Genomic DNA, 12,551 nt, shown 5'->3' with positions numbered 1-12,551 from the left:
GGAACTGTGAGGAAAGAATGAGGGTCCCAAAACACAGCAGTGTTGACAGCAGTATTGTGGGACATTACAGTTTCTATGCAACATTCACAATAGGGGCAAGAGGCTTAAACGATTCCTACAAAGAAACCTTGGATTGAAGACCATTCCCATAACACAAGCACAAATGAATAACACCAAAATGGCAGAACCAACAATCCTCCAACTCCTAGTATGAACATTTGTTAGTCACATATAAGACAAAAACAATGAAAAGTTAATCATATCTGAAGAACAATCCACAAAAACATTCAAATCTGTATTAGTTACCTATTGCTGTGTAACAAATCACTCCAAAACTTGGGAATGTAGAACAATGACAAACATTCATCAATTCACACAGTTTCTATTGGTCAGTTTATCTCGGTGACTCTGGCTTAGGGTGTCACACGAGGTTGTAGTCAAGATGTTGCTGGGGCTACAGTCATCTGAAGGTTTGGCCAGGGCTGGAGGAGCTGCTTCCTGGATGGCTCACACTTGGCTGGCAAGTTCGTGCTGGCTCTTGGAAAGAGGGCTCATTTCCTCACCATGTGGACCTCTCTATTAGGCTGTTTGAGTTTCCTCCCAACATGGCACTTGGCTGCCCCCAGAGTGAGTGATCCTAGAGAGCAAAGCAAAAGTGGCAGAATCCTTTATGGCCTAGCCTCAAAAGTCACACACCATCACCTCCATCATACTCTGTTGGTCACATAAACCAACGCTGATGTACTGTGGGAGGGGACTGAACAAGTTTGAATACCAGGAGGCCAGGGTCACTGGGTGCCACCATGGAGGCTGGCTACCATAGTCCACCCTCTGACCCCTAGTGATTTACATCCCTCCTACCTGCAAAATACGCTACTTGCTCCCTCTCAAGTGCCCCCAAAGGCTCATCTTATCACATCCTCAGCTCAAAATCTGCAATCTCCTCGTTTATATCAGGTCCAGGTGCAAAAGAGACTCCTCAAAGGCCAATGAACTTTACACCAACGATTTTTTTGTGTTTTGAGATATTTTAATGAGAGCAAAAACGACTTATACCATTCTATCAGTTTGGGTTCTCCAGAGAAACAGAAGCATTAAGGAATTTGCTCACATGATTATGGGGGCTGTGAAGTTCCCAGATCTGCCATCTACAAGCGGGAGACCCAGGAAAGCCAGTGATCTAAGCACCAGTTCAAGTCTAAAGGCCTGAGAGCTTGAAGAGTCAATGGATAAATTCCAGTCTGAGGGCAGGAGAAGACCAACGTCACAGCCCAATTGGTCAGGCAGGGACAGCAAACTCTCCCTTATTCCACCTTTGGTTCTAGTCAGGCTGCCGACTATTTTGATGAGGCCCACCCACACTGGGGAGGGCAATTCCCTTTACTCAGTCTACCAATTCAAATGTTTCTGGTTTTTGTTTTTTCAGCTTTGAACCATAATTGACAAATAAAATTGTAAGATATTTAAAGTGTACAACATGATTTGATTATTGTGAAAGGATTATACAATATATAATGTGAAAGGAAATGGATCCTCTCCACCGAGTTCATTAACACACACATCATCTCACATATTTACCTTTCTTTCTCCTTTTTTTTGGTGAAAACATTTAAATTCTACTCTCAGCAAGTTTTAATTACACAGTACAACATTATCAACGGTAGTCACCATGTTATAAATTATATTCTCAGACCTTGTTCATCTTATAACTGAAAGTTTGTGCCCTTTTACCAACGTCTCTCTTTTCCCCCACCCACTTCGAATGTTAATCTCATCCAGAAACAGACACACCTAAAATAACGTTTAACAAGATAACTGGGCACTCCATGTTTTTGTCAAGTTCACACATAAAATTAACCATCACAACCATTAAAATAAGATAAAATAAATTTATGCTTAAAATGTTGTTTATTTCATATTTCTCCTCCCTTTAGTTTGCATTTTTGTGTTTGTTTCACGACATGCACAAGATAATTATGTATAAGTGTGTGTGTACATATGTCTGAATATCACATATGTGAACATCGTGTGCTCACACATTCTTTCTAATAGAGGCACAGAATCAAAAAAACGTTTGGAGGCCACTGGTCTAAAGAGCCTGAGAGTGAAAGACAGTGACTTCCTATTCTTGGTTTCTATTTTCGGTAATCATTTGTCAGGGCATCTATCTGGTGGTTGGTAAATAGTATCAAAATATAATTACCAGCTTGACTGCCTTACGAGAAGTGGCAGAAAATGACGTGGTTTTGAGGGGAAGTCAATGTAAAAATCACATCAAGCAAGAAGAGGTGGTAACTGTGGCAAATGTTTAGCCCGTTCTTGAACATGAACGGAATATTTAGAATCAAGGGCAAATTTCCCTTTTAAAAATGCCAGGGAATACATGATCCATGTAAAGATTAAAGCAATGAATATCTAAGAAAAGCACCTCAGGAATATTTTAAAGGGGGAAGAGTTTATCCCTTTCTGTAAAAATTGTGTCTTATTTTTATTAGAGAGAGGGGATGTAGAGATTTGGTAAGAAGAAAGGGCGGAGAGGGAGGGAGGGACATTATCAACATCTACCACCCTTACCTGCCAGCTACTTACTCACAATATTTCACTCTCCTCTCCCTTTGAGGCTACCTATCATTGACACTTTCTGTTTACAGAACCAAACACCACAAGAACAAGCCCACTGCAATCCTTTGCCAAGTAGGGCCCCCCACTGTGGGGGCTCAACCCAACATCTAGATCTGGTCATCAGAGACACACCAAGAACCATATTTTCTGGCTATAATTAACAAGACAAGAAATAATAAGTGTTGGAAAGGATGTGGAGAAAAAGGGACCCTCATACATTGCTGCTGGGAATGTAAACTGGTGCGGCCACTATGGAAAACAATATGGGGATTTCTCAAAAAATTTAAAAGAGTAATGCCATTTGATCCAGCTATTCCACTTCTGGGTATTTATCCAAAGAATGTGAAGCAAGAACTCAAAAAGATATATGCACCCCTATGTTCATCACAGAATTATTCACAATAACCAAGATGCAGAAGCAACCCAAATGCCCATCAATGGATGAATGGATAAAGAAGATGTGGTGTATATATATATATACACATACACACAACGGAATACTACTCAGCCATTAAAAAAAAAATTATGCCATTTGCAACAACATAGAAGAACCCTGAGGGTATTATGTTGAGCGAAATAAGTCAGACAGAAAAAGACAAATACTGCATGATTTCACTCATATGTGGAAGATAAACAAACAAACAAACACAAAGATAAGGTGAACAGATTGGTGGTTACTAGAGGGGAAGGGGGTGGGGGAGGGCAAAACAGGTAAAGGGGCACATGTGTACAGTGACAGATAAAAACTAGACTGTTGGTGGTGAACACGATGCAGACTATACAGAAACTGACATACAATAATGTACAGCTGAAATTTACACAATGTTGTAAGCGAATATCACCTCAATAAAATAATTTTTAAAAAAGAACCCTATTCTCATGAACCCATTTGTACCTACTCAGCCACTATGGACCAATGCAGAACATCCCAATGGAATTGTTCCTCGAAGGTCCGTCTTACCGTAGCCTGGACCACTATATACGCAGCTAACAGTATACATATTTATAGTGTACATGGTGCGCTAAGTAGTGCAAGTTACATGTGAGCCCCAAAATGTTTGCGTAAGTGAAAGATGTCTTAGTCAAATCATTAAGAATGATAGTCTAGGCCATAAGTAACATCTACCATTTATTAAGCCCTTGTTTTGAGCCAAACACTCTGCGTACGTGATTTTCATACGTGATGTCAGTTCATCCCCACAGCAATCCTGGGAGGTAGATATGCCTACATTCTTGATTTTACAGAGTGGAAACCAAGGCTTGAGTAACCGGCCACAGGCCAAATCAGTGGCAGAGGCGGAGTTTGACCTCAGAGGCTGCCCTCTCAGACGCCATCCCAGTAGTTCTCCAAGGCCGATACGTGTACGAATTCCATGAAATGTTGCTTAAAATGCAGATTCTGGCCCTACCCCAAACATTCTGACTCAGCAGTCCTGAGGCATGCTCTAAGAATCTGCTTTTTTCATAAAACACCCCAGAAGTTGCTAATCTGGGTAGTTAGTAGCTTTTTGGGACACACACTGTACTGCATTATACGATGTCTCTTCAACTGGTATTCTACTGTGTAACTAATAAATTGAACTATACCCAGAGGTTGGGGGTTACTTTATAAGTAACTATCTCTCCAATGTTATGAATTAAGGGAGAAGCATCACACACACACACACACACACACACAAACACATGTTCAAACTTACAAAACTGAAAAAACCAGAGGTTATGATTTGCATTACAAAATTAATTTTCAGTCTACAAAAAGATTCTCGGCAGTGAGAAATTTCCAAAACAACGTGCCACACAGCACTGCCCATAAATTGAACAAAACTGTTTGGCCACTAAAACTGAAAAAACAAAAAATTAATGGCAGAATTCCCAATGCATAGAAAAACACTTAGACAGGTCAATATAATTTTAACCATTTTAATTCTGTCTCTCAGATATTTCTCTTAGATGTCGGGTGCTTGTACCAATAACCTGCTCTTGAGGGAGAGTTGACGACAAAGCAAATAACTACGTACTAAAAATTATTAAAGAAAATACTCAGAAAGAACCAATCGTGTCACATTTGACAGCCTGATCTTTTTCGAGGATTTTATGCTTATGATTTTATATTGTACTTATGCGGCATAGTCATACCTCCTGCTGGGAAAGTTGTCCCTGGCTCACATGCTATTGCAGGATATGTCTCCCTATCGCGAGTTTTTTTTTTTGGAAGAGCATCAAGACTTCCAGGTAGGCAGCCATCTGAACAACTGGCCTAGCTCCCTTTAAACACGATTTTATTTACACCATTGCAATTATATACTTTTCAGAAACACATTTATTATGTAAAATAGCATGTGAAAGAAAGCCCTTTTCTTATTGTTAGTTAAAATTGTTATTCTTGCGGTTATTTTCCTATTGCAGAGCGGGAGTGATATGACCCCAGGAAGGCCGCCTCCCTGAGAGACGTGAAGAGGAATCCTGCGGGAGAACTCGTGCACTGGGCTGCTGTGTGCCATCACCTCTGCTCTGCAGAACAAGGACATCTCTCAGCACAGAAAGGGCAGTTAGTGGGAGGAGCCCAGGGGGGCATGCTGGAAACAACGCCAGACCTCTGCTCCCGGCTGTTGGCAGAGCCAATGGAATGTAAAGAGGCTCCAGGGATGACTAAATGCAGCTTCTAGTTGGAAGTTAAGAAACTGAGCTTCACTTCTGGATAGAGTCCGTTTTAACCACCAATTGTGCGTCAGGCTAAATAGTCAGTTCGGAGAAATGGCTCAGGAGCTAGGAGTGGACCTTAAGTGAAAGGATGCAGCTCTACGAGGGCCAAGGAGGCACATGGCAGATGAGTGCAGGGCTGAGAAACACCCAAGATGATCTCCTCCAGGAGCGCAGAGATGGGTGGTACCCAAGAACAGCCTACCATGGTACCTACTCAGTGGAGGTGCAGCCCCGCCAAGGCCCTGTCCACCAACTCACCCTCCGTGCCACCAACCACCTCGTTCCGAGGATAGTCTCCAAACGTTGATGGAGATGGCTGGTTCCATGGAGCCATGGCGCCCACTCGACTTCCACTGCCGTGGAGCCCCTTGTGTGTGTTAGACTCTGCCTTTCCCTCCCATATAGGTAATTTGCAGAACTGTCCTCTTCTTTCCCATCATATGCATCCCAGACCAGTATGTCCAGAAAGATGCTGGGTGGTTTGGATGGGCTTTTAGATGCCTTGACTCGATTAAGCCTATAGATCTGAGCCCACGTTCGCCTCCAAGAACACCTGACAAAGCAACCTATTTACAAATGGAATGGCCACAGAACAAACTGAGTGCATGGGACTGAGGGGACGCTAATGCAGATTGGGTCAAATGCAAGTCGGGTCAAATAAAGGAAGGAGGATTTCCTGAGGAGCACCAGCTTGAAGTGACAAAAGACAACGGACAAGGGTTTGAGGCAAGGTTCTGGAGGGAAAAGAGGCTGTCTTACTCCCATGCTTCCATGGATTTATACCTTACCCTGATCAGCCAGGATGGCACTACCAGGAAATGAGTAAACTTCATTAAACTGTGTCGGAGTGAGTATTTCTAAAAGTCTTCAAAGTCTTCAATGCACCCGTGCCAATTTCATCTTCATTGCAGTATTGTGCTGGCGGCTATGACTACAGTAATTCCTCACTTAAAGTAAGAATGGCTAACATTTCTTGAACACATTCCATGTGCCACGCACCGCGCTAAGATCCACATACATTATTTCACTTAATTCTCACATCAGCCCAACAAGGTAGACACAGTTATCTCTCTTTTGCAGATAAGGAAGCTATGTCGAGAAAAGTAAAGTAATTGCACTAATTCAGAATGAGCAGCAGTCCAGAGGCATCCAGCATAGCCAAGTAGTCCTAGGGAGCATGGTGGCCTCAGAGGGAGCCCTATTTTATAGCACAGTGTAACCAGTATACATAAAAATGCCCCCAAATCACTAGGACAAGCTTAGATCATGTTCATGGAAGCTATTCGAGAAAACAGGTGATGAAAACATTTTAGAAAGACTGCTATTCAAACTGATGAAAACAGACTAAATTTGGGTGCTCAGAGAAGCGGAGTTTAGTCAGCTGGAAAATGTAGTTATGTGGAACAGCCCATCCCTGATGATGCTGGATAAATGAAGTGTTACCATATTAGTAAGAGGAGTCGTAAGAGCAGCATGAAGGCGATTAATAATATTAGTCAGGCTACAGCGGTTGGGGAGAGTGGTGCAGAAGACAAGGGAGAATTAGAGAAATATTTGGGAAGTCATCTGTCTATGAAATAGCTTCGGAGAGACTTGGGCATCACAACCCCTCCCCATCCCTCCACACCAACACACCAGACTACTCAGAGTGTAATGATGTTTCCAGGTAACATATTTATTTCTTACAACAAACACTCAGCTATTCTCCCCTCATTTTGAAGTCCCTGCCTCTGGGTTCCTCTGTGCTTTGGTGCTGGCAGCATCGGAGAATATATATTTTGCTGCAGCCCTTGTGCGCGGTACAAGGCTATGGTGAAAGCAAACGGATTCTCCTTGTCTGGGATATTGATGCCGTGCAGCAGAAAGCCAATAAGTGCATGACCTTGTTCCACACACAAATACGTTCTTTTAACGGGCTTTTCCTCTAAGGCAGCAAGTCCGCACTGGTAGGGAGAACAGAATGAATTTTCCTTTTAAGAAACGTGTAAGACAGTACTCGTTTTTCCCAGCCTTTTTTTTTTTTTTTTTTTGCCTTTTATTTTCAGCTTCGTAAAATACACTTGTAAAAGCGTATCCCTTTTTGCACATAATGATATTAGCAAAGCCATCTTGCTGAAGGGTCTTCCTCCTGGGGCTGCTGGTTTGGTTCTATCTGCTGCTGGGAATGGACCCCAGTCACAGAGATTCACGCCAGTTCAGATTCTTATCAGTTACATTAGAAAGACCATATTTCTGCCTCTGTTCTTATCTGACCTCTTGACTTCATCAGACACGTGGATATATGGATAGACAGAAAGACAAATAACGAGATGTTACAGGTCAATAATTGCTTTCCAACCAATGCTATAATTAAGAAAGCACAGGTTTGATTTTCCTGCTCCTACATAACTCTTGTTTAGGGTTGTGCAAAGTTAAGACTGATTTACGCCACAGCACACCACGAACAAAGCTTTTGCGGTAGAGAAGTGTAGTCACAAATGTTGTGTTTCATCTATGTATATATTAATAAGTACTTAGCTTACAAGGGATTGCCCCTATGGCCTACAATGGGACCTAGCATCTCAACATTCTACACTCACCAGACACCCACTATGTGCCAGGAACTGTGCTAGATGCTGGGCATTCAAAGATGGATAAAAAAGAAAAAGGAAAAAACTCAAAAAGCCTGCAATTCAAGGGGGAGTGCCACACAATGAGGATTAATGAAGGCCATTTTTTAAAACTGTTTGAACATCATTCTATGTTTCAAGCTGAAACCCACTCCTTTCTCCCTCCACCCATGAATCAGTCAAGAACAAAAGGAAATGATTCTGAGTTTTTTCCTTTCTTTCCAAGCACCTTGGGAAGAGCCAGGCATAGAGCCAAAAAGGAGGGGGATTTTGCTAAGGAAAAACACCACCCTGTTTGGCTTTGTTGAAAAAAAAGGAAAGAAAGAAGCAACTGTACCATGTATTGAGGCTCGAATGATATATATAGGAAAAGAGTGTTTTTATGGATAACTGCCATGGGCAAAAAGCAGATCTAATCAAAAGCACTACAGATGTGGATGTCCCTGGCCTCTGGGAGAAGGGAACTCATACAAGGCTGGGTTTCTAAGTTTTTCTTCTTCAATTCAGCAGAGGGTAGACAGCCTTACAATGCATAACATATTCCTCACAGCCTCCCTGTCCCCCAGAAAAAAAAGGAAAAAGAAGACTCATCACGAAGACAAATCATTAATTCCAAATTAATTCCAAACTAATAAAATTCCGTTATCTCCATCACACAGGTGAGTTGTGGTGTGAATATCCATGCGGTTCCATATACATGAGCTGCCAGGAATTGTCACGCTAACCCCTCTCCCTTCTAGGAGCCCAGGAACAGAGTCTTGGCTTTGGGAGACAAGGAGGCTAAGATAAATTATCCCCTCATCTTCTTTCTACCCATCTGGCCAGGTCCCCCTTTTGTTTCCCATCACAGAGAATGATGACACGTTGATAAGCGCCATAGGAATGAACAGTTAACTGGGAGGCCGCCGCAGCCTTCGTCCTCTAGAGGGCGCTGTATACTCCAGACGCAGGACGCCCAACCAAGGTCACTTGCGTTTGCCTGTTCTCCCAGATCCATTTTTTGAAAACTCTAAACATGGAACAGACCTGAACAGGCAGGAGTGGGAGAGGGAGCTGTGCGAGGAGGCAGGGCCTGGCTCACAGGGGCCGAGGGAAGAGAGGCGCTCTCCTAGGTCGTGCTTCCGGTGGCAGGAGATGCTTATGCTAACTGGCTCCAAGTTCTGCCCTGTGTGATGGGAAACAATAGAACATATACCGAGGCAAAACCAGACAGCAGGAGAGGGAGCACCTATATGATTAAAGACAGTCCTGCCCAAGGAGAATTCTGGGTATTGGAAGGGAAACTACAAGATTCCAGATCTACCAGGAAACTTCCTTACTAGACCCCAAATGGATGTGTTTTAAAACCAGATCCAGACTCAGCTGTTTCACAAATTTCCCTTGACCATCCATCAAATAATCTGGCAGCAATGGCTAATAATCGTTGCACACCTGCTGCATGCCAGGCACTGTGCTATGAGTTTACGCCTCCTTCCCTTCTCGGAGCGCCCCTCTGGCTTAAGTGCTATTCCACCCCACTTACAGATGAGGAAACAGAGGCTTGGAGTGAAAGCTTACCCGAGGTAACCCAGCCAGCAATATCAGAGCTGGGATTTGCACCCAGCTGATCGGACCCCAGGGTCCACATCCCTAACTACCATGCTCACTGGCCACTAAATGCCATGCCTCTAGAAACAGCCAGAGAAGCTTAATAGCCTTCTAAACCCAAATACTAAAATCCAGCTTGGTTGAACTCCACCAGCCCTACCAAGATGGTAGAGTGAGGATGTCCTCAATTGTCTATTCTTTCTTGTTTAGCACATGCCAAAAGGTGTGGAATATGAAAAGAAATTAGACTTGTGTGAGAAGTTAGTGAAATCTCTATTAGAAAAATAAAATATGTGCTAAGGCTAGGAAATGTCTCCTAAAATTGTACTAAGACCCAACATCCAGGATAGTCCATAGACTTGTGAACCAATTGGAGCCCACTGCAGACAGTGAGAACTGACCCAGGCTGGGTCCATGAAGGCAAACTCAGTCCCACTCTTCCATCTTTGTCAATCGCTCGGCGACTCCAGTCTCATCCCTCTGGTCTGAATCCGGTCCACCACCCTCCCACATGGACCTCCGTCACTCCTTCCCTCTTCACCTCAACAGTTCAACACATCTCCCTCCTTTTGGTTTTTCCTTCCACTTTATCAAAAGAGATGTTTTTCCTCTTTTTCAAAGCTAAACTCTCCTACCTCCTCAAATACCTGGATTCGACAATTTTTCCCTCTTGCACCTTCATCTGTCCTGCTTTCACCCTCTTCCATTCTGCTCACAAACCCGTGCTACCTTCTCACCTTACTAAATACAATAAATTAGTGGATGAAAAATTTACAACCTTCCTTTCACCCATGCTCCTCTTTGTAACAAGGTTTACGAAATTTGCTCAGCCATAAAAGTCACCTGGCCCTTGTTAATTATATAGCTTCCCAGGCACTTTCCCCTAGGTATTCACCCAGCAGGTCTGAGACAAGGCACAGGAATCTGTGTGACTGGGCAAATTTGGGAAACACCCACTCCAGCTCTCCCTTCTGTGTCTGCACACTGTGAACACAAGGACTACAGTCACTGTCTAATTCCTCACCTCCCACTCACTCTTAAGCATATTGCAAAGTTCCCACCCTAATAAACTTCTCTCCTGTGGGTATTTTGTAATGTGACAACATCGCCACATTGAGCTACAAGTCCCAGAGTTTCCTAACCTGTGTGGTTCCAGGAGAGGGCCGGCCACTCAGAGAAATCTGCATGAGATTTGTAGAGTGGGCATGAAGCAGTAGGCTTACTCTCTGATGGAGTTTGGTGGAGGGCTCAGGACCTGCTGGCTCAGTGTGTTGACATGGGGTACACTTGGGCCCACAGCTCCTCCTCCTGCAGGATCTTCTCCTTTAGCTTCTCTGAGTCCTGTACCAACCGCATGTGCAGCTCCATGGCAAGAGATCACAGCTTCTGCAGGTCACCTGTGTCAACAAAGTTGGAGGTGGTGAGAGATAGATGTAGGGTCCAGTTTGTCCTTGATTCCTCCTGCTCGCATACAGTTTTTCTTCCCAACTTCTGGCCCCCACCAGACACAGAGGCAACGGGCTTCCATAGACGTCTCCATACGGTCCAACCACTGTAAGAAATCCCATATGCGTGCCACTCACAGCGCTTCTGCTTCTCTGATCGAACCCTATTTGGTGTAGATAACGATACTGGAAGTGGTTCCAGGGGCATAGAACCTTAAAGATGGGCTCTTTGACTTGGAACTGGTTTATGTAGAACTGGTTCTCTGATCTGATTAGACCTAAAGGCATCAATGGCTTTGTCACCAGTGGCAAAGGGGACACTGGTAGCCTGTAGCATGCAATGGCAAAATATTCACAAAATATTCACCTGTAACACCTGTTATCAAGTGTCTTGAAGACAAGGCTTTGCATGATCAAGTAATTGCTCCCATAATAGATTTTGGTGCCAATAGAGAGTACAATGGAGTTGGTTGCTTTTAAGAGTACTAGAGAACTTAGCAAAAGAAAATGATAAATCCGGGGCCTCTAATTCCCTGTTTGAAGTCTGGGGAAAGGACCACAAAACTTCCAGGACTGCCATAAAGGAGCTCTGGTCTCCTCTAGCCAAGATTTTTGAAAACAACAACAAACAAACAAAACCCAAGCCCAGTCTTAAGGAGTGCTGAATCACAAAGCAAATCGAATTCACAACCTCACAGGATCTTATGTTAAAATCATAAAATCTCTTACGTTTAATTATACTAAAATTGTTACGTGTATTTTACCAAAACAAAAAATTTTTTAAAACAAAATCAAAAAACTGCTCCATCAAATGAGTCCCTCTTCGAACTATGATTCTCAAACTTTTTGAATTGGAGGAACCTTTTTTTACATCATGAATCTCACCCCTCACTTTCCTGCCGACACACACATAGAAACACACAATGGTAGTGTACTTGTAGTGTCTTTAGAAGGAGAAAATAAATAAGGAAAAGTAACATAAAAAAGAAAAGAAAAGAAGATGAGGGCATTGATTAGGGTCCTGAAAACTTGAGATAGTTTCTGCCAAACCTTATTTGTCAGCGGAAGCAGCCCATCCTTCTTGTCTGAGTTTTCTCTTTCTGGGCTCTTCCTGTGCCTGAGGAGCTACATAGTCTCCACTGAGCCCATCGTGAATTGCTGACTCTCCCAGGACCTACCCATACACCTCTCACTGCTTCTAGACCTAGGAGCAGACTCAAGTCCTGACAGGCCTCAGGAGCTAACGGACAAAGTGTGACCCGTGAAAAGGTGCCTTATACACCAAAAGAACTGACAGAGTTTGTGAACTTTTATTAACAGTATCCTGGGGAAAGCATTGAAGAAGGAATCCTACAGGTATTGGATCAGGATGGAAGGACATTACTGGATCAGATCAAATTCGTTGATAGGGTGCCCTAAGCAGAGATTCTGGATTCACTGTGCTAACTTGAGCACCTGGGAGTAGCTCTGACGGTTTGTGTCATTCGTTTCCTGAAATGTAGAAACAAAAGTGGCCTATATGGAATGAAGCTGAAGTGCCAGAACTTCCTTAGTAAACTTTAAAAGATATCCAGAGGCTATGAAG

General features: G+C 43.2%; 1 long non-coding RNA gene across 4 annotated transcripts in view; it reads right to left on the bottom strand.

Moving 5' to 3' along the window:
• Window positions 1-12,551, bottom strand: part of LOC139080792 (uncharacterized) — a 100,136-nt gene that overhangs the window by 64,042 nt on the left and 23,543 nt on the right. For 2 of the 4 annotated variants that reach the window (XR_011535572.1, XR_011535574.1), the window contains 2 exons: window positions 10,664-10,918; window positions 7,337-9,099 (listed from right to left, as the gene is read on the bottom strand). This is a non-coding gene — a long non-coding RNA (uncharacterized lncRNA). Of the gene's footprint in view, window positions 1-7,336; window positions 9,100-10,663; window positions 10,919-12,551 lie in introns of those variants that run through there. The other 2 variants (XR_011535571.1, XR_011535575.1) reach the window with 2 other exon arrangements.

This window comes from Equus przewalskii, chromosome 32, assembly GCF_037783145.1.
Source record: "Equus przewalskii isolate Varuska chromosome 32, EquPr2, whole genome shotgun sequence".
Taxonomy (NCBI): domain Eukaryota; kingdom Metazoa; phylum Chordata; class Mammalia; order Perissodactyla; family Equidae; genus Equus; species Equus przewalskii.
The sequence above is the reverse complement of the archived record's forward strand: the minus strand, read 5'-3'. Positions and strand labels throughout refer to the sequence as shown.